Source organism: Pongo abelii, chromosome 9, assembly GCF_028885655.2.
Source record: "Pongo abelii isolate AG06213 chromosome 9, NHGRI_mPonAbe1-v2.0_pri, whole genome shotgun sequence".
NCBI classification, from domain to species: Eukaryota; Metazoa; Chordata; class Mammalia; order Primates; family Hominidae; genus Pongo; species Pongo abelii.
This window is the reverse complement of record NC_071994.2, coordinates 46,811,149-46,834,515: the sequence shown is the minus strand read 5'-3', so window position 1 is coordinate 46,834,515 and position 23,367 is coordinate 46,811,149. Positions and strand designations below refer to the sequence as shown.

The window sequence follows — 23,367 nt, the reverse complement described above, 5'->3', positions numbered from 1 at the left end:
GAGTCTGTCTCAAAAAAAAAAAAAAAAAGAAAGAAATATTCACTTTATCATTCTTTTCCCTTTAAGGATTTTCCTATCTGTGTCTTGTTTAAGAGAACCTTTAGTTTCATCTTCAATGATTCTGCACCCACTTATGGGGATTACCTTTAAAACCAATAAGTCGTCTAGGCGGACTTGATCTTACAGATGTTGTAGCCTAGTCATGTCATTTTTACAGATAGCAAAACAGAGGCACAAACAGGAGATGTGATGTGTAATACTAATACAACTCCCCTCACCCCGTAGCTGGGTGACAGAGCCAGCCCTTGAACCCAGGTTATCAAATTCTAAGGAAGCAGATTCTAAATTCTCCCCTAATGCATCTGCTGTGACTTTTAAAGCTAACACAGGCGCACCTGATTTGGAAAAGTGTCTACCAGAGCTGGCACTAGAGGCCACAAGGCCAAAGGGCTCAGGGAAGATGCACATCCTTCTTCAAGCCAGGCTGCTTGTTTACTCCCTTATGAGGAGCCAGTGTGGCTCCAACATGTACCAGCTCTATGACCTTGAGGAAGTAATGTCCTGCATCAGTTTCCTCATCTGCTCTCTAGAGATCAATAATGACATATGCCACAAAGCACTGTTGTGAGTTTAAATGAAATGAGTCTGTATAAGGACTTATAATTTATGTCCAAAAACATTAGCTATTATTTGTTAATGGCAACAACAACACAATACCATTCTTCTTGCTTGTTTCTGAAAACTTGCATAACTTGGGTTTCTGAGGCCTCCCAGGGTTATGGGGTTTGGGAACCCCATATGAGGTTTGGGAACCTCTTGTCCACTCCTCCATATCCTTCCAAGCCACCTCATACTCCAGGCACTGTGTGACGACCAGTTCCTCACAGACCTTCAGCCAGCTTTGAGCAGGTGCATCTGTAATGCCTTCTCTTGGGTCACTCCTCATACCTTCACTTCCTGCCCCAGGCCTTCTCTGACTCTCTGAGTGGGACACCCAGAGAGCGGCCAACCCAACAACACACCCTTGTAGTGATTCTCCATTCTTTTTTATTTTATTTATTTATTTATTTTTGAGATGGAGTCTCGCTCTGTCACCCAGGCTGGAGTGCAGTGGCGTGATCTCAGCTCACTGCAACCTCCACTTCCTGGGCTCAAGTGATTCTCCTGCCTCAGCCTCCTGAGTAGCTGGAATTACAGGCACCCACCACCATGCCCAGCTAATTTTTATATTTTTAGTAGAGATGGGGTTTCACCATGTTGGGCAGGCTTGTCTCAAATTCCTGGGCTCAAGTGATCTGCCCGCCTTGGCCTCCCAAAGTGCTGGGATTACAGGCATGAGCCACTGCGCCTGGCCGTGATTCTCCATTCTATGTTTCACTTCCCCTTGTCTCTGCCTCCTGCTCCCCAGGATCATATTCCCAAATCAACTACCACCACACAAGCATGGATCTTATGCTCTGTTTTCAGGGAACCCAGGCTAAGATCTAATGAATTTGTAGTAACTAAATTTTCACCTGTCCTTGTCTCTAATACAGGACTCAGCCTCAGCACCCTAATTTAGTCCCCTCCTCCTCCCTCACTATTACTGGGAATCTTCAGAGCCAGCTCACCTGTTTTCATGAGGTTTCCTCATGTGTTCTTTGCTCTGGCACACACTGAGTGACACTGATTGAGAAGCCACTTAAGGAACTATCATATCCCTTGAGATCCTGACTGTGTCTTACTCAGCACACATTCCTCCTCAAGGCACTGTCTTCCCGTGTTCCCAAACCTGCAGCCCTGTGGAATCAAGGCAGCACTGCATTCCTGGAGCACTCCCTGAATGAAGCCACACGGCAATAGTAAAACACAAGGGAAGGAGGCTTGTCCCCCCTGTACCCTCTGTATTAGTCTATTCTCACACTGCTAATAAAGATATACCCAAGACTGGGTAATTTATAAAGGAAAGGGGTATAATTGACTCAGTTCCACATATCTGGGGTGACCTCACATTCATGTTCCTAGAAGAACAAGAGATGTCTTACCTGGTAGCAGGCAAGAGAGAGCTTGTGCAGGAAAACTCCTCTTTATAAAACTATCAGATCTCATGAGACTTATTCACTATCATAAAAACAGCACGAGAAAGATCCGCCCCCATGATTCAATTACCTCCCACTGGGTCCCTCCCACAACACGTGGGAATTGTGTGAGCTACAATTGGAGATTTGGGTAGGGACAAAGCCAAACCATATCACCCTCTCTTGTCACCTGGTCCCTTAAGCAGGCTGCTTATGCCTCAGGTACCCCCATGAAAACAGCTCCTCCAGCCTCTGCCGGTGCTCAGTAGGGCTGAAACACAAGTCTGTGAGACCAAGCTGGGGACCAAGAGCTGAGTAGATACCCCGTTCTATCCTCTCCAACTCTGTCTTGCCCTCAACTCCAGCCAAATGGCACTTTGCAGGATGAGGCAACCCAACTCGTGCATTTACCACACATATCTGAATCCCAGTTTAGACTTTAGCTGAGTTCCCTGGTATGCTTGAAAGGTGAAAGTCTGCCCTGAATTTTACTGCAGCTGTTAATCAGCACCTGAGTAAGAATTGTTTCCACTGAGGCTGAAACATAACCTGGCAATTTTCATTCACCCTTCAGGACTTAGCTCAGCTGTTATGGTCCCCAGTGCCTTGCTTGCACTGCTCTCCAGGCAAGGCTGGGAGCTCCTTTTGATATTCTGATAGGACTCTGGCGGATGGTAACTCCCATCTTATTATGCTGCAACTTGCAAGCTTTTGTAGTGCTGATGCTCCTGTTAGACTGGCCCAGTCTTGCTTGTCATTAAATTTCCAGTTTACAGCCTGGCATGTCTACACCCTCAGAACATGTTTGTCAAATGAATGAATGAAACAAGGAGACATTGAGATCTTCTGGGAAGTGGGAGCCTCACTCACAGATGGGTTCAAGCTCAGACTGGCTCAAACGGGCACGTTCACACAGAGGCACCTAAATGCAGGCTTGTTGATGGTTGGTCCTTTCTGCTAGAGTATAAGCATCATGATCACAAAGAGTCTTGTTTACTGCTCTTTCCCCTACCTAGAACATTGCTCAGAACTTATAGGCCCTCAATCAATATTTACTGAAGAAGTAAATGAAATACAGGTGTATTTCCATCTGTCTTCTCTCCAGAGACACTAACTGGCTTGACTTTTTGTGCTTTCTCCCCTCTCCTGGGGAAGAGATGGGCACGGAACTAATCTTTCTTCCCCTTCCCAAGAGAATGGTGGACAGTGGCTGCAGTTTAGCAGATGAAGCCTGGGCCTCAAGATCAGACAAGCCACAGGAGCAGGGTAAGCAGTCACCCACAGTCCGGTACTCTGGCTGGGCTGAGGGCAGGTAAGAACTAAGCCATGGAACTGAAACTGGAGGCAGAAGGTGGAGAGCATTACGACATTTTTTCTTTTGATTTACAGCTTTTGTAAGAAGTGGTGCATGTACCCAGAGAAGTATGAAGATAAGGTAAAAACCACTACAAATACGGCAATCCCGAGGCACTACTGTTAACACTATGATGAATATCCTTGCAGGCATTTCTGTATGCATGTGCAGACACATATGTGTGCATATATTAGGTCATATTCAGCTATAAGTGACAGAAAACCAAAACAACAATGATGTCACCATGATAGACGCTTACTCCTCTTTCACATGGAAGTCTGGGTGGGAGGCTTAGGCCTGGCAAGACACTCCATGATGTCAGTCGCCTAGACTCCTTCTCTCTTGTTGCTAAATTGTAGGTAGCCTCCACCTCATGGTCCACAGGACAGAATTTGCAGTCCAGGAAAGAGAAAGGAACAAAACAAGAGAAAGGGGTGGGGATGGGGCAACAGGAATACGTGTTGCTCTTGAGGAAGCTTCCACATATTTCTGCTTACATCCCATTGGCCTGAACCAAGTTACATGGTCATACCCAGATGCAAGGGACTTGGGAAATGTAGCCATGTGCCCAGTTAAAAATCCTATTAGTGTGAAAGAAGAGAGGAGTAGATATCCAGGGGTGTCTGCCAGTCTCTGTCACGATCACAGTGTCTATGCGATATTACATAATAGGATCACAGAGACAGTATAATAGTGATAAAGATGAGAAGTCTAGAGATAATTACAGGTTGAAATCTGGTTTAGACACTATTCAGTTTACTTGTCTGTCAATTAGGGATTATAGCAGAACAAACCTATTTCATAGGATTGTTGTGAAGATTGAATGAGCTAATGTATGTAAAAGGGCTTAGCATGGTGCATGACAGTAAGGGAGTAAGCTCTCAGCAAAGTCAGTTATTACATTTTCTGCCTTTTTTTATCTCACCAATATAACATGAATAAGGTTCTATGTTATCATCTATAGATTTCCTTGTACTACCTTTTTAAATGGCTGCACGTGGTTCCATTATGCAGAGAGAACATTATTTAATTTGTTCACCACTCATTGCCACCATAGATTGTTCTTAATTTTTGCCATTATCAACAATCCTTGCATCAACATCATTTTGTACTTGCATGATTACCTCCTTACAGTAAATTCCTATCTGTGAGGTAGCTGGGTCAAACACGTGTGTATTTTACATGTGACAATATATTGTCAAACTTAGGCAAACAGCTAGCTTCTGAAGACATTGGAGCATTCCAGTTTAACCAACAGTTTTTGGGTACCTACCAGATGCTGAGCCTTGTGCTAGAGGCTAGAGAGGGTCCAAAGATAAATTGAGACATGTCCTGCAATTAGAGAGAAAATAACTCCTAGAGTTTATTAAAAAACAAAAAAAATTCAGGATGCTGTGAATGCTGATGATGAGGCTTGAGCTAGGGTGGGGGTGTGGAAGGGTCTCCCTGAGGAAGTGCTATTGCACCTGGAAACTGAAGCCCAAAATGTGTGCATGGACGGGGAGGAGAGGATTGGAGCAGAAAAGTATACTCTAGGGAACAAGAATATGTAGAGGAAAGTTGGTGTGATGGCTAAGAGTATACATTCTGGAGCCAGGGTATCTAGGTCCAAATGATGGCCCTGCCACTGCTACCTAAGAATGACTTCTCTGTACCTCAGTTCTCTAACCTTTACAATGGGATGATAGTAATATTAATAATAAGGTTATTGTGAAGATTGAATAAGTTAATGCACAGAAGCACTTAGACAAGTACCTGGCAGATAGAAAGCATACTGTATCAGCTAATATCAGTACTTTCATCTTCTTGTCTACTTGAAAGTATTTTTTTATTTTAATTTTTATTTTAAGTTCTGGGGTACATGTGCAGGATGTGCAGATTTGTTGCATAGGTAAATGTGTGCCATGGTGGTTTGCTGCACTTATCAACCCATCACCTAGGTATTAAGCCCAGCATGCATTAGCTATTTTCCCTAATGCTCTCCCTCCCCCATCCTCCCCCAACAGGCCCCAATGTGTGTTGTTCCCCTGTTGCGGGAAGTCAGGGACCCCAAAGGGTGGGACCAGCTGGAGCCGAGGCAGAAGAACATAAATTGTGAATATTTCATGGACATTTATCAGTTCCAAAAATTAATACTTTTATAATTTCTTAAGCCTGTCTTTACTGCAATCTCTGAACATGAATTGTGAAGATTTCATGGACATTTATCACTTCCCTAATAATACTCTTATAATTTCTTATGCCTATCTTTACTTTTATCTCTTAATCTTGTTATCTTCGTAAGCTGAGAATGTACCTCAGGACCACTATTGTACAAATTGATTGTAGAACATGTGTGTTTGAACAATATGAAATCTGATTGTAAAACGTGTGTTTGAACAATGTGAAATCAGTGCACCCTGAAAAAGAACAGAATAACAGCGATTTTCAGGGAACAAGAGAAGATAACCATAAAGTCTGACTGCCTGTGGGGTTGGGCAGAATAGAGCCATATTTTTCTTCTTGCAGAAAGCCTATAAATGAATGTGCGTGTAGGAGAAATATCGCTGAATTCTTTTCCCAGCAAGGAATAACCCTGGGGAAGGAATGCATTCCTGTGGGGTAGGTCTATAGATAGCTGCTCTGGAAGTGTCTGTCTTACGCGGTTGAGATAAGGACTGAAATACACCCTGGTCTCCCGCAGTACCCTCAGGCTTAATAGGATTGGGAAATTCCAGCCTGGTAAATTCTAGTCAGGTCTATTCTCTGCTCTCAAACCCTGTTTCCTGTTAAGATGTTTATTAAGACAATGCGTGCACAGTGGGACGTAGACCCTCCTCAGTAATTCTAATTTTGCCTTGCCTTGTGATCTTTATTGTCCTCTGAAGCATGTGATCCTTATGACCTACTCCCTGTTCGTACACCCCCTCCCCTTTTAAAATCCCTAATGAAAACTTGCTGGTTTTGCAGCTTGGGGTCATCATCACGGTCCTACCATTATGTGATGTCACCCCCGGAGACCCAGCTATAAAATTTCTCTCTTTGTACTCTTTCTCTTTATTTCTCAGACCAACCGACACTTAGGGAAAATAGAAAAGAACCTACGTTGAAATACTGGGGGCTGGTTCCCCCGATATTCCCCTCCCTGTGTCCATGTGTTCTTGTTGTTCAGCTCCCACTTCTAAGTGAGAACATGTGGTGTTTGGTTTTCTGTTCATGTGTTAGTTTGCTGAGGATAATGGCTTCCAGCTGCATCCATGACCTGCAAAGGACATGATCTCATTCATTTTTATGGCTGCATAGTATTCCATGGTGTATACATACCACATTTTCTTTATCTGGTCTATTGTTGATAGGCATTTGGGTTGATTCTATGTCTTTGCTATTGTGAAAAGTGCTGCAATGAACACATGCATGCATGTATCTTTGTAATAGAATGATTTATATTCCTTTGGGTATACACCCAGTAGTAGGATTGCTTGGTCAAATGTTATTTCTGGTTCTAGATCTTTGAGGAATTGCCACATAGTCTTCCACAATGGTTAAACTAATTTACATTCCCACCAACAGTGTAAAAGTGTTCCTATGCTCGAGAGTCTTAATCCAGGATTGTGAGAGTTCAACAGTCAGCATCACAGCATGCCCTATGCATTTTCCCCATGAATTTCCTCATTCTTTCATTCAGTGAGTATTACTGAACACCTCCCAGGGTGGTAAGCAAAATAGTCCAGACCCAGGCTTCGAGGTACTGTCTGGTGATAGGGGATTTTAAAAATCAAAAATCCCACACAAAAAGAAGCCCAGTGAGTCACAGACCACTCTGTGCTGTGAAAAAAGCACAGGGAGATCTGTGAGAGCCCATCAGGGACATGTCCAGAGGGACAAAACAAAGAAAATGACAAAGAAACCTAGATCTGGGGATTAGGAGGCATCAACCAGGTAAAGCTTGTTGGGGGTGTGGGGTAAACCAAGCAGAGGGAACAGCCTATGGGAAGAACATGAGGAGGGAATGTTTAGAACATTGGAGGAAGTGAGAAAAGGCTCTTGTGCAGTGAGGGCAATGGGAGGAGTGAGGGAATGGAGAGATGCACCAAGCAAGGTGGGGAGGGAGGCAGGGCTGGATTGCACACGATTGATCTCTAGCTCTCAAAGGTGATCCCCAGAGTCTAAAGGTGAGTATGGAGACCAAGTGCTGTCACAGACATCTTAGTAGTCCTGCCAAGGTCTTCATTTTTGCTAACCAAAAAGTGCCTCTCTTAGTGTAACTCTTCACCTCTTTCCTTGGACTTGGTTCCTAAACAATCCTGGGACTCAGAAGAAAAGTCCTCCACACCAGCACTTTTTCCAGAAAAGAAACAGCATTTATTGAACACCTATTATGGGCCAAGGAAAGTCCTGGGCCTTTTATCCTTCTTACTTCATTTACTGCCCAACAATCTATGAGGTGACTAGTATTAACTTTCTTTTAGATAGTTAACAAAATAGAGACTTAGAGAACACAAGTAATATGTCCAAAGTCATACAGCTATCAAACAGCGGAGTCAAGTCTCTGAGTTCAAAGTCCTCATCATTTATTCCACATTGCTCAGACCACAGGATAGGTCTGGTCTGTTTTACTTAGACTTGTTAGAATCTCAGGAAGCCACTTCATTGTGCAGAGTGATACCATTTCAGGCAGCAGCGAGCTGAAAATTGAAGAATCCTCTTTTTCACCAAGTGTGGGGTTCATTAAGCTGAAGGGAGCTCTTAATATTGTCAGCATTTCAAGGCAGCTCTATGCTACCTGAATAAAGGAAAGAACTAACACCCATCTCTAAAAAGGTGAATGAAAGTCTTTGCTAACTGAATACTTCAGATAAGCATCTTCCCCATTCGGCTGCAATTACCTTGGTCCCAAGTTACATCATTGCTAGTGAAATGATTAACAAAATAATGGTAATGATACTGATGGTAAATTAAATGGAAATAAAAGGAGCTCAGTGTACTGTTCAATTTCCCACTTGGGGACTACTCCTAAGCTGTGTTCTTCAGCTTCCCACTGGGAATTTCCACATGTAGATAAATATGCCTGATTGAAACTGCAAACTTAGATGTCTATACATGGCAAGCACTGAAATCTGAGCTCGAGATTTTTCTCTGCCTCCCAAGTAGTTCCCAAGGCTAATGTCAATGAAGATGGATTTCCCTCCATGAAATGTTCTGATGAATTATGTAAATAGAGACAAACACCTTATAGGACTGACCTCTGCCACAGAATTTGACATCCTCCTGCCCTAGCCAAACCAAGTGGAAAATTGGATTTAAAGAAAAGACTCAGGACTTCATTACAACCACATGCTTTGTGGTGTCTGGATTCTGATCACCACAAATCAACACAACCCCACCAAGATAAATTGCCAAGAGATGTGACAAGGGATGGACATGGCAGATGAGACCCGGTTTATGTCATCAGAAGGCTCTTATCTTGCCAGAAACCCTTTATTAGAGTTTCAGCAACAATCATTAGTTTTTCTAATAGGATACCGTACAAAGAGAGTGAGGGCCCTGGGCTTAAAACCTAGCTTTGCCTTGTATTAACTGTGTGATTTTGAATGTGTTACTTAAAAAGCTTTCTGAGCACCAATTTCATCATGTTTAAAATAAGGACAACAATAGCACCTATTTATAGGGTGACTTTAAGAATTAAAAAGAGAATGTATGTAAAAGACCCAGACTAATCACTCAAGAAATGGAAAGTATTTTTTTTGTTTTTGTTTTTTTTTAAAAATCATTATTAGCCTTAAATTAAAGGTTGGTTCTATTTCAGGGTGAATATAAACTGGGTTTTAGACTTTGAGTTTTTAATATGACTTGAGTGCCTCTTTGGTCTTGAAATTATATTGATTTTAGGCTGTATAAAATTAGATTGGTTTTTAAAAAATTATTTATCTGCCACTTAGTAGCAATGTAATTCAGAGCAAATCCTACTTTAACTGAGTCTTAGTTTCCTTGTTGGTTTAAATGAAATAGTCTAAGCAAAAACTGTAAGACTCTCAGAAGAAAACATAGGAGCAAATTTTCCTAATCATTAATTAGGCAGTGGTTTTTTAGATATGACAAAATGCACAGTGATAAAAGAGAAAATTGATAAGTTGGGCTGTATCAGAATTAAAACTTTTTATGCTTCAAAGGACATCATTGAGAAAGTGAAAAGATAACCCGCAGAGTGGTAGAAGATATCTGCAAATCATGTATCTTGATAAGGGACCTGAATCTAGAGTACATTTAAAAACACATATAACTTGACTGGGCACGGTGGCTCATGCCTGTAATCCCAGCACTTTGGGAGGCTGAGGCGGGTGGATCACCTGAGGTCAGGAGTTTGAGACCAGCCTAAACAACATGGTGAAACCCCATCTCTAATAAAAATACAAAAATTAGCTGGGTATAGTGGTGGGCGCCTGTAATCCCAGCTACTCAGGAGGCTGAGGCAGGAGAATCGCTTGAACCCGGGAGGTGGAGTTTGCAGTGAGCCGAGATTGCGCCATTGCACTCCAGCCTGGGCAACAGAGTGAGACTCCATCTCAAATAAAAAAACAAAACAAAAAACAAAACAAAACAACCACTTACAACTTAACAACAAAAAACAAACAACCCAATTTTTTAAATGGGAAAAAGATTTGACTAGACCCTCCTCCAGAGAAGATATACAAATGGCTAATAAGGGGCCAGATGAGGTGGCGCAGGCCTGTAATTCCAGCACTTTGGGAGGCTGAGGTGGGCAGATCACTAGAGCTCAGGAGTTGGAGACCAGCCTGGCCAACATAGAAAAACCTCCTCTCTATTAAAAATATAAAAATTAGCTGGGCATCGTGTGGTCCTGTAGTCCCAGCTACCCAGGAGGCTGAGGGAGGAGAATCACTTGAACCCAGGAGACGGAGGTTGTAGTGAGCCGAGATCATGCCACTGCAGTCCAGCCTGGGCGACAGAGTGAGACCCTGTCTCTGAAAAAACAAACAAACAAACAAATATGGCCAATAAGCACATGGAAATATGCTTGGCATCATTTGCCAAGAGGGAAATACAAATCAAAATAATAATGAAATAGAATTTCATATCCACCTGACTATAGTAAAAAGACAGACAATAACAAGTGTTGGTGAGCATGTGGAGAAATCCATTTTCATTGCTACTGTAAGTGTAAAATGGTGTAGCCACTTTGGAAAACAATCTGGCAGTTCATTACAGAATAAATGTAGAGTTCCTGTATGACCTAGCAATTCCACATCTGGTAACCAAGAGAAATGAAAACAGGTTCACAGAAAAACCTATACATGAATGTTTACAAGAGCATTGTTCATAACAGCCACAAAGTGAGAACAACCCAGATGTCCACCAACTGATGACGAAATTTGAGCACATTAGTCTACATGAAAGAAGCCAGTCCACAGATGACCACATATTCTTTGATACAGTTTTCACAAAATGTTCTGAATCGGAAAATCCTTAGAGATGGAAATTGGATGGGCAGTTGCCTAAGGCTTCGGAAGAAGGGTTGAGGAAAAATGAGGAATGACTGCTAATAGGTACAGGGTTTCTTCTCGGGGGGAATGAACACGATCCAAAATTAGACTACGGCAATGGTTAATCAACTCTGTAGATATACTTTCAAAAAACCATTAAGTTGTACACTTAATAAAAAGTAAATGGTCTGGGCAAGATGATTTATTTGGATCTTGCCCAATTTAACATTTTGTGGAATAGAAGCCCATCTTGAAATGAGGCTCGGCTCTACAGGAAAAGAATGGCTCTGTCCATGTTAGTGCACAATGAAGGGAAAGAAGTTGGGCGACTTTGCCAGTACACAGTGACAAAATCCTACCACTCTTATAAAAATGAGCTAATTCATAAATTAGGTGCCACATATGCAAATTGTAGTTAAGTGCTTAGTAGCCACTGATGTTTGATAGGATACTTAACATACGCCTGGCCCTGTTCTTTCCATGGATCTCATTTAATCCTCACAACAGCTCTATGAAGCTTCAGATGAGAAACTGAGGCTCAGAGGGTTACAGTAGACAGGAGGCTGAGAGGCCAGATGCAAATGCAGGCAATTTGACTCTAAGACCTGTGCTCATGACCTCTCGCTATCCTGCCTTGCCTTCTCCATGCAGTCCACCTGGGTGCAAACTGTGTGCTTAATCAGCAGAAGCAAATAACCAGTCAAAAATAACCTCATAGTTTCTTGCTCTATTTCTTAAAAGCAAGGAGTGTGATCATTTCATTTTTCAAAGCCCTGAATTCAGCTTTTCTTATGCTCAGGCAGACACTGTTATTTGCTTGCAAGGCACATACTCCTGGCTTCCCAGGGCTAGATGTGCTCCTCTTATCTAAGCCAGGCTGACTGGTTTTTTCCTTTTTCTTTTGTAAATGTCTGTAATCCAGCAGCCTCCCAGCAGGCCCCTGGAGCTCCCGATTGCTCTACACCTGAGAAATTTGCTACAGAAGCCCTAAGGAAGCCAGATTTCAAAGTGCATGCTATTTGTTTTTCCTCTCACCTCCAGCCATAATGCTTTGTTTGCAACACAGTAATTGTTCCACAACCAGTGATTCCTCCATCATAAACACAAGAATATGACTCTGGGAATGTAGTGAGCAGTAGGAGATGACAAATTGTTCAGGCATGGCCTTTCCAGCAGGCTAGTCCTGATGTCAGAGCCTGTGCTGCCTTGGTGCCTGCCTCTCACAGCCCTCCTCTTCCTGCCCACACTGGATGCTACTCTCAAGCCCAGGCCCAATACAGGCTGCAGAGAAACACCCAAATGTCTGCTCACAACTCAGAAACCACAGTCCAGCTTTGGAGCTTACCATGGGGATCAGGAAGGTCAATACCCAGCCCTCAGCAAGAACTGCCAGCTTCCTTTGGTATGGGCACCCAGGCCTCCAGCCTGTGGTACAGAATGCACCTGTGTGGGAATGCATGTGAGTGCCCGAGTCTGTGAACATTCAGCCTGCTGTGCAGGCCTCATGAGTTCTGTGTAGCTACCTGGGCTCCATATAGGCAGCTGGGCCTCTGTGTGGGTACACTCACCTCTCTGTGAGCACCTGGGCACACTGGATCTCGGTGCCCCTCCAGATAACACCTAGTTAGCACCTTGGCCTGTGAGAGGATGCTGAGGCCCCAGCCAGGTTCCCTTCCCAAAGGCCTTTAATCTTCCACGGTTCTTGCAAAGAATGGAGACATGCCCCCAGCCCTGGGATTGTTCATAGCCTTGGAAGGCAGGTTGGCCTGGCATGTGGGTGGCATGCAGAAGATGGGACTGGTACAGAGAAAAGTGGCCATTTCTTCAGGAAAGGAGGCCTTCTCCACAGAGGGCCAGGCTCTGGCAGAAATACCCCAGGCCTTTTCTCTGTCCTCTTCCTCATGCTCCTCCCTTCGCCTCTGCCCTACCTCTGCCCTTCCCCGTAGGCTCCCCTTCCCCTATCTTGTCTTTGTCTCCTTCCCTCTTTCCTCCTCCTCTGCTTTTCTCTTTTTTCCATTTCTTCCCTTCCTCACCCCATTCCCTATCTCTCTCCACATTTCTGTGTCTTCCAGTCTGTTTCCCCCTTTTTCTCTTTGTCTCCTTGCTCCCTCTCTTTCTCTGAGTCTGCCTGCTTTCTCCCCTTTCCCATCTACCTCCTCTTATGCCCATCAGGATTCCTCTCTAGGCTGCTCACCAGGTCCCCTGGAGCATTCACAAGACTGCTGGATTGACCGCCTGACCCCCGTGTGCCCAGGTAAGGTGAGGCGAGGCCATCGTCCTGCCTAGGTCCCTGCCCAACACACGCAGAACTGCAGCCAGTTGCTCCGGCTCAGTGGACTGCTGTGAGCACAAGTGGCCCCTTTGGAAGGCCACTTCCTTTGCAGATAACTAGTGCTTGCACAAACGAATTGCCAAGGTCTGAGTTTAAAAAGAAGAGAAACCTCCAAACTAAAAGCCAGAGTGCTATAATGACCTTGCCTGGGGGTGACATCAACCCCAAACACTGATTCCCACCTCATTCCAGCCTCTCTCCGGTTGGGGGAGCCCTATGGGGGATGCTGAGCTCAACCTCTGGGTTCCCCGTCCTCAAATGATTTACAGGTGGTCTACAGAGGGCCACAGGGTCACGCGCGGTCACCACACCACAGCTTCCTGCATGGCCAGATCTCTCAGGGTGAGATCAACTGTCTAATAATGCTCCTCTTTCCTTTAACTGCCCAGGCAGCCCAGAGAGTGGGAAGAACATGACCAGAGAGGGTGTAGCACCTGATCAAAGGGCAAATCAACTGGCTCCAATCCCTCCAAGAAGGGACAAGAAAGTGTCAGTGAAATGTAATGGGACAGAGATAATTTCCTTTTCCAAGACTCCACTAGGGGAAAGGACACAGGCCTACTTGGGTAAACCACTTGAAGTGGGTGGAGGTGGTGAGACCTTCCAAACATGTTTTGCTTGAGTAACAGCAGGTAAGCACTGCCTCCTTACCTGGAAATGTCGGTCAGGTTAATTGGAGGGGAGGTAGGAAAGTCTGGGCCAGAGCTGACAGTTTGGGCAAGAAAGGTGAGAAGGTGGACCCTGCAGAATTTTCCATCTCAGCCTTTCCCTCACAGGGCTCAGTCTTATCTTTAAATGGCACAGAATGTTTGATTGAAGAGGCATCTAATTATCAGGCCCTCAGGATCCTTGAGACCTGGTCTGGCTATGTGGCTGCCTCAGTTCCCCAGTCCCCACCACCCCCTTTTCCAGGCCTCCCTTTCTGCATTTGAAGAATGTGGGGCTGGACTTCATGGGTCTCTCAAGGTCCAGCCTGCTGGGTCAATCTGTGAGTCTGTGCTGTGATTCACTGTGAAATCAAGGCTGAGTGATAGAGTTGGAAGCTCTTCCTGTACATTTTCTCGATGGTTCTCTTGGGTTTGTTTATTCCTCCCAGTCTCTCTGATACTGGTCTAAAAGAACTGGGCCACAATCTGATGATCAAAACAACTGGTGCAGGACAATTGCTTTGATTTGCTGTTGGCTTCAAATCTGGATTAATGGTTGCCTTTCTAATTAAGCCTCTGAGCACAGGATTTAAAAACTCACAGGTGTCAGGTCCTTAAAATGGACCAGCCCCTCCCACTCTGTCTCAAGGCTCCTTTTCTATTATATAAAAAATATTTTTTAATATCCTCTTCACTATCCTGAAATGGAATTCATAAATAATATAAGCCACTTATGCACATGATTTTAAAAATCATTATAATGTTCTTAGTACATTATATAGGAGACATAAGAGGAATTTATTACAAAATACATATTTTAATACAGAAATGTTTGATTACATCCTAACTAGAGACATAATGAAGTACTCAGAAGTCTACACCTACACATAGAATCATGGATATACTTACACATAGACCCACATGCTACACCTATGCATAGAATCATGGGTATACTTACACATAGAACCACATGCTACACCTGTGCGTAGAATCATGGATATACTTACACATAGAACTACATGCTATAACTACGTGTAGAATCATGGATATACTTACACATAGAACCACATACTATACTTATGCGTAGAATCATGGATATAATTACACATAGAACCACATGCTTTACCTATGCATAGAATCATGGATATACTTACACACAGAATCACATACTATACCTATGCATAGAATATGCATTGATATACTGACGCATATGTGATTCTATGTCTATGACTGTGACCAGTAGCACTCCCCATGCACATGTATACAGGAGCATTATATTGCTGACTCAGATACCATAAGCAATGTTGATTTTCCAAAATGAGTTCCAAAAGAGTTTAAACAACTCTTGATTAAAAAAAAAATGAATAATTCAGCAATCCTGCCTCTAAGTATATGCCCAAGTGAAATGAAATATATGTCCTCTCAAAGACTTGTATAGGAATATTCATAGCAGCCAAATTCCTAAGAGCCAAAACCTAGCAACAATTCAAATGTCCATCAGGCTGGTAAATGGATAAACAAAATGTGGTTTACTGCTATGGAATATTATTCAGCAATAAAAAGAAACAAACTATAATCCACGGTACAATGTGGATGAATCTTAAAAAACAGGATGCTAAGTGAAAGGAGAGAAATACAAAAGACTATATATTGTGTGATTCTTTATATGTAAAATTTCTAGAAAAGACAGATCTACAGAAGCAGTAAGCAAATCAGTGGTTGCCTGGGGCTTGGGGTGGGAGTGATAATTGACAGCAAACCAGTATAAGGAAACTTGTTGGAAGGAAGGAACTGTTCTGAAGCTGGATTTTGATGATAGATGCCCAACTCCATCAAATTTACCAAAATTACTGAATTGAATAAACACAAACTGAATTGATATCACTGAAAAAATGAATTAATTTTCTGGCATATAAGTCATACTTCAATGAAACTGTTTTTAAAAGATGTGCATTTCTTTTGATTTATATGGTAATTCCATTTTCAAAAGTTCAACACACACTGATACTGTGTAAAAACAACTTGTGTTCCTATTTAAAGCAGAGCTAGTTTTTATCTGACCAGAGTCAGACAATTATGAACAAGTTTTTCATCTACACGAGTATCCAGGAGGACATGTGACAGTTGTGCAGGATGTGGGATGGTTTTTCACTGTGGGGGACTGTCCTGTGTATTACAGGTTATCTAACAGCCCTGCCCCTGCCCAGTAAATGCCAGAAACAACCTCCAGTCATTGGGACACTGAAAAATGCCCCCATAACTTTCCCGATCACCTCCCGGGAAATGGTTTCCCCCCCACTGAGAATCCCTGAGGTAGCCTAGCATCACATAAGGAAACTGAGGCCAAGTGAAGGGAAACTTGCCGAGTGTCACAGAGTGAGCTAGGGTTTAGCAGGATTGAACCCAGACATCCTAAATCACAGTCCAGAGCTCCTCAGCCCATTCCAGGCCTTTTCACTCTTTTCTTCACCTCCAGACTTCTCCATCATTCTGGTTATAGCATGTCAACAGCTCAATCTCATTCAGAATTCTGGAAAAGACAGGCAGGAGGCCAGAACTTGTTGGTATTATGCTGACACATGAATGTCACTCTCAGGGAATTCAAGCAATGGGGGCAGCCATTCTAAGGGTCCCAAATATGAAGCTGTGGTGGGTATATGGACCCAAGGATGTCAGATACCCACTATGCAGGCTGTGGTTCAACTTCTCCTCCCCACGGTAGATACTGATTGTCCCCATGGTAGACATTGATTGTTGACAATGGTGCACTTCCCATCTGAGACTGGATACAAACTCTGCCTCCTTCTTAAGGAAGACGTTGTCAATTAAATGAAATTTGCAGAAGAGAAACAGTTACTATCCTGGGGTGCTAGAAAAAGCCGGGTGCAGGTCTGAGACAAAGAACCAACATTAGTCCAGAAAGTTCAGCCCAGGAGAAGAGCAGAAGGGGTGCGTGACAAAGAAACAGACAAAAATGAAAGACTAGACAAGGACACTGGAAACAGAGTCTCAGGCTTTAGCTCAGGAAGATGGGTCCTCAGAGAGCAGATGCTCAGTAACTGCTTGATGAATGACCATTGATAGAAGAACAGGGACTGTCTGTCCTGGTTTTACAGCAACCTCTTAGTCCCCAAGCAGGTGTTTGCTGCTCCCCAAATTGAGGCTGGTGTCCCCAGGCCTCTGAAGCTGATCTCACAGCCTGGGCTTTGTGGAGGGTCCCTGACCCTTTTTAAAGGAGTTCAACCTGAGCCCAGGTTGTTCCCTAGAACAGCTAGGGGTGATCACAAGAACAGGTTTCTCTTGGAGGCAACTGGAGAGATTCACACAATAGCTGAGATTTGGGGCACTGGAGTCTAGAGGCCAAGTGCATAGACTTTGAAGTCAGACAGACCTGAATTTGGATCCCAGTGTTGCTAATTACTAGCTGCCTGATCTTGAGCAAGTTGCTTCTCTGAGGTCATTTTTCTCACCTCTCCCTGGGATCTAATTCACAGCGTGTTGTGAGGATTAAATGAATGGACATTCATTTGGCTTTTCAATATCTATTCATCTCTTCCTCCATTTGAAAGTAGCCATGTAATTCGGTTAGAAGAGCCTGCATCCCAAACTCCAGAAATAGGCCATGGTTGATCCAATCAATTAGGATAACACCAGCCCTGTTGCTACACTGATTGGTTAAGGGATGAGTTACCTAGGCTATGCCAATCAACATGTGAATTTCTCCTGGTTAGTTCAGTTTGCTTTGGTCAGAGTAAAGTTCAGAAATTTATTTGATGGGGCTGGGTGTGGTGCCTCATGCCTGTAAGTAACTCTGGCACTTTAAGAGGGCAAAGTGGGGAATCACTTGAGGCCGGCCAAAAATTTGAGACCAGCCTAGGAAACAAAGTAAGACCTTGTCTCTATAAAAAGTACAAAGAAAACCTAGCCAGCATGATGGCATGCACCTATAGTTCCAGCTACTTGGGAGGCTTAGCTGGGAGGATTGCTTGAGCCCAGGAAGTTAAGGCTGCAGTGAGCCATGATTGCACTACCGTACTCCAGCCTGGGTGGCAGAGTGAGACAGAGTCTCAAAAAAAGTTATCTGATGGTAGATATTGTTTGATCGTAGAGCTCTCCATCCCTGTGCCTCCCCTAAGTATGAATGAGGAATTGTGTGGCACCAGTTACTACCAGCAGCCATTTTGAATCCATGAGTAAGTCCAGCCTAAGGAAAGCCAACACATGGAACTGGGTGGAGCTGAATTACAGGGAAGCCAAGTCAGAGCCCTGATCAAACTTTACCCTGTCCATGAACATTTTAAGCAAAATTTGAGAGGGGCTTCCTTTTACTTAAAACATAAAAAGCACATATAAGTCATCAATAAATGCTAGCAATCAAAACTGTATTATAATCAAGAGGGTTACTAATTGAAGCCCCAAAAAGAGTTTGATATTTTCAGCATACGACACATCAACAACTTTCCCAATGGTATTCATTTATTTCACCAATTCTTCTTCCTCTTCTCCTCCTCCTTCCTCCTCTTCCTCCTCCTCTTCTCCTCCTCCCTCCTCCTCCCTCCTCCTCCCTCCTTCTCCCTCCCTCTCCCCCTCCCTCCTTCTCCCTCCCTCTCCCCCTCCCCTCCTCCTCCTCTTTCTTCTTCTTCTTCCTCTTCCTCTTCTTCCTCTTCCTCCTCCTCCTCCTTCTTCTTTCTTTTTCTTTCTCCTCCTTCTTCCTTTTCCTTTCTCCTTCTCCTTCTTCTTCTCCCTCCTCCTCCTCCTTCTCCTTCCTCCTCCTCCTCCTCCTTGAGACAGGGTCTTGCTCCATTGCCCAGGTTGGAGTCCAGTGACATGAACCCAGCTCACTGCAGCCTCAACCTCCTGGGCTCAAGCAATCCTCCCAACTCAGCCTCCCAAGAAGCTGGGATTACAGGCACATACCACCTCACCCAGCTAATGTTTGAATTTTTTGCAGAGACAGGTTCCCACTATGTTTCCCAGTTTATTTTCAAATGCCTGGGCTCAAGCAGTCCTCCAACTCAGCCTCCTGAAATGCTGGGATTACAGGAGTAAGCCACCATGCCCAGCCTACCAATTCTTCAAACAAATTAATTCAGCAAATAATTATTGCCTTTCTACTGTGTGACAAGCCTGGTGCTAGGTGCAGAGTTAGAGTGGGGAGCAAGATGGAGATGATGCTGCCCCATCAGAGTTTATTATCTAGAAATTAGGTAAGCATTTAAAGTGTGATAAGTGTTAACATGGAGAAATGGTAGCAGGAATGGATAAGTGTACTGGCCAGCATCCTCCCCACACATCCCCTCACCTCTGATAAGTTTCTTACTAAGCAGAAAGGAAAGCCTGCACACTCACAAATGTGGGAATACTTAAAATGAAAACCTTGCAAGACGATAGTGCATGGAGAAACTCTACATCAAAGTCATATGGTTTTCAGTCTGAAGATGGCTGGATCCTCCCTCCCTCCTTTCCTCCCTCCCTCCCTCCCTTCCTACCTTCCTTCCTTCCTTCCTTCACTTCAGCCAGGTATGCCTTCTTTACCTTCCTCTATCTCCTTACCTTCATCTACCTTTAAGACCCAGCAGGGACTCCATAAGAGGCTCCCTGGCCAACATAGGTGCTTACATTCTCCCTCCTGGGGCCTTGCATCTGTTTTCTTCGAGAGCTCACCATATTCTACTCCTTTAGTTACCCCGGGTCTCCTAAGTATCCAACTGCCTGTTCTTCCAGCTGTCTATCCCCTGTCTTGTGCTCCAGGATCTGAGCTCTTATAATTTGCATTTGTCTTAATGATATCTGTAATAGTCCATTTTCAAACTGCTATGAAAAAATACCTAAGACTGGGTAATTTATAAAGAAAAGAGGTTTAATTGATTCACAGTTCCACATGGCTGAGGAGGCCTCAGGAAACTTACAATCATGGCGGAAGGCACCTCTTCACCAGACGGCAGAAGGGAGAATGAGTGCTCAGCAAAGGGAGAAGCCCCTTATAAAACCATCAGACTTCATGAGAACTCACTCACTATCCTGAGAACAGCATGGGGGAAACCACCCCCATGATTCAGTTATCTCCACCTGGTCCTACCCTGGACACGTGGGGATTATTACAATTCAAGGTGAGATTTGGGTGGGGAAACAGAGCCAAACCATATCATTCCACTCCTGGCCCCTCCCAAATCTCATGTCCTCACATTGCAAAACACAATCATGCCCTTCCAACAGTTCCCCAAAGTCTTAACTCATTCCAGCATTAACCCAAAAGTCCAAGTCCAAAGTCTCATCTGAGATAAGACAAGACCCTTCCACTTAAGAGCCTGTGAAATCAAAAGCAAGTTAGTTACTTCCTAGATAAAATGGGGGTATAGGTATTGGGTAAATACACCTGTTTCAAATGGTAGAAATTAGCCAAAACAGTAGGCCCCATGTAGGTCTGACATCCAATAAGGCAGTCTTTAAATCTTAAAGTTCCAAAAGATCTCCTGTGACTTCATGTCTCACATCCAGGTCAAGCTGATGCAAGAAGTGAGCTCCCATGGCCTTGGGCAGCTTTGCCCCTATGGCTTTGCAGGGTACAGCCCCATTCCCAGGTGCTTTCACAGACTGGCACTGACTGAGACTTTTCCAGGTGCATGGTGCAAGCTGTTGGTGGATCTGCCATTCTGGGGTCTGGAGGACAGTGGCCCTCTTCTTGCAGCCCCACTTGCAGAGCCCCAGTGGGGACTCTGTGTGAGGGCTCTGACCCCACATTTCCCTTTTGCACTACCCTAGCACAGGTTCTCCATGAGGGATCCACCCCTGCAGCAGACTTCTGCCTGCATTTCCATACATCCTCTGAAATCTAGGCAGAGGTTCCCAAACTTCAATTCTTATTGTCTGTGCACCCACAGGACCGACACCACATGGAAGTTGCCAAGGCTTGCGGCTCTAAAGCAGTGGCCTGAGCTGTGCATTGGTCCCTTTTAGCCATGGCTGGAGCAGCTGGGATGCGGGGCACTAAGGCCTCAGGCTGTACACAGCAGAGGGGCCCTGGACCTGGCCCATGAAACCATTGTTCCCTCCTAGGCCTCTGTGCCTGTGATGGGAGAAGCTGCCTTGAAGGTAACTAACGTGCCCTGGAGACATTTTCCCCATTGTCTTGGCAATTAACGTTTGGCTCCTTGTAACTTATATAAATTTCTGCAGTGGCTTGAATTTCTCCCCTGAAAATGGGTTTTTCTTTGCTACTGCATCGTCAGGCTGCAAATTTTCCAAACTTTTATGCTCTGTCACCTCTTGAACGCTTTGCTGTTTAGAAATTTCTTCCACTAGATACCCTAATCATCTCTCTCAAGTTCAAAGTTCCACACATCTCTAAGACAGGGGCAAAATGCCACCAGTCTCTTTGCTAAACTATGGCAACAGTCACCTTTATACCAGTTCCCAACAAGTTTCTCATCTCCAGCTGAGACCACCTCAGCCTGGACTTCATCGTCCATATGACTATCAGCATTTTAATCAAAGCCACTCAACAAGCCTCTAGGAAGTTCCAAACTTTCCCACATTTTCCTGTCTTCTTCTGAGCCCTCCAAACTTTTCCAACCTCTGCCTGTTACCCAGTTCCAAAGTTGCTTCCACATTTCAGGTATCCTTATAGCAGCATCCCACTCCCAGTACGTATTTACTGTATTAGTCCATTCTCATGCTGCTATAAAGAACTACCTGAGACTGGGTAATTTATAAAGGAAAGGGGTTTAATTAACTCACAGTTCTGCATGGCTGGGTAGGCCTCAGGAAACTTACAATCATGGCAGAAGGGGAAGCAAACATGCTGCACAAGGCAGCAGGAGAGAGAAGTGCTGAGCAAAGGGGGAAAAGCCTCTTATAAAACCAACAGATCATGTGAAAACTCACTCACTATCATGAGAACAGCAACATGGGGGTAAACACCCCCATGATTCAATTACCTCCCACTGGGTCCCTCCCACAACATGTGGGGATTATGGGAACTACAATTCAAGATGAGATTTGAGTGGGGACACAGCCAAACCATATTAATATCTAACCCATTACTCTGTCCTAACGGCTTGTTTTATACCTGTCCGTATTCCCACTCGCTTACTGGTGGCTTATGAGATTCTGAAGATAATTCAATTAGTTCCTGGCTCTCAGCCTAGACTTCACTGGTACTTAAATTCCTACTGCTAACATAATGGGGATAGTGTCTTCTCCTGACTCACTGCAAAGAAGAAAAGAAAAATGCTCCATTGCTATCTCATCTTCCCCAGACTTGCTTTATTTTATTATATATTTTTAAAGCAAACAAGTAACACATGTTTAAGGAGAAAAACTCAAACAGTATAGCATTTGGTAAAGTAAAAAGTGAAAACCTTTCATCTATTCTTCTGCATCTCCTCTCCCTGGAGACATCCATGCTACCAGGTGGATGTGTAGCCTCTGACCTAGGATAGTCATGTGGGCTCTAAAAGCAGGTCACACGGATTCAAGCCCAACCCTTATCACCTACTAGTTGTAGACTTGACCAACTTGTAGGTTAGCTAACCTCCCTATGCCTTAGTATATTTATCTATAAAAGTAAGATAGGCCAGACATGGTGGCTCACACCTATAATCTCAGCACTTTGGATGGCTGAGGTGGGAAGATCACTTGAGTCCAGGAGTTCAAGACCAGCCTGGGAAACATGGTGAAACCCCATCTCTACAAAAAACACAAAAATTAGGCATGGTGGTGTGCACCTGTAGTCCCAGCTACTGGGGAGGCTGAGGTGGGAGGATTGCTTGAGCCTGGGAAGTCGAGGCTGCAGAGAGCCATGATTGTGCCATTGCACTCCAGCCTGGGTGACAGAGCAAGACCCTGTCTCTGAAACAAACAAACAAACAAACAAACAAAAAACACACCACTAGACTAATAATCCTGTCATGGAGTTACTGGAAGGGAAAAACTAAAAAATATACAGAACAATGATTGACACTTGGTTAAATGCTTAATAAGAATAAATAATTGTTATCTACCTTGTTTTTAGTAACAGCTATATAGGGTTCCACAGGGCAGGTGTCTTTTATTGATAACTGATGTGGTTTATAAATTCACTGACTAGCTACTACAGAATCATAGTCCAATACTGAGAACAAGTATTTGAAGTTGAGGCCACTTGGAAAATCTAGAATTTGTGGTTTGCGTTTTCTTTTCTTTCTTTTTTCTTTTCTTTTTTTTTTTTTTTTTTTTGAGATGGAGTCTTGCTCTGTCACCCAGGCTGGAGTGCAATGGCGAAATCTTGGCTCACAGCGACCTCCGCCTCCTGGGTTCAAGCGATTCTCATGCCTCAGCCTCCTCCCAAGTAGCTGGGACTACAGGCGCCCACCACCATGCCCGGCTAGTTTTTGTATTTTGGTAGAGACAGGGTTTCACCATGTTGGCCAAGCTGGTCTCAAACTCCTGACCTCAGGTAATCTACCCGCCTAAGGCATCCCAAATTGCTGGGATTACAGGTGTGAGTCACCGCGCC

At 44.0% G+C, this 23,367-nt stretch overlaps 1 pseudogene; it reads left to right on the top strand.

Annotated features, from left to right (window-relative positions):
- The first annotated feature begins 460 nt into the window (after window positions 1–460).
- Window positions 461–23,367, top strand: part of LOC129048855 (nuclear autoantigen Sp-100-like) — a 34,886-nt pseudogene continuing 11,979 nt past the window's right edge.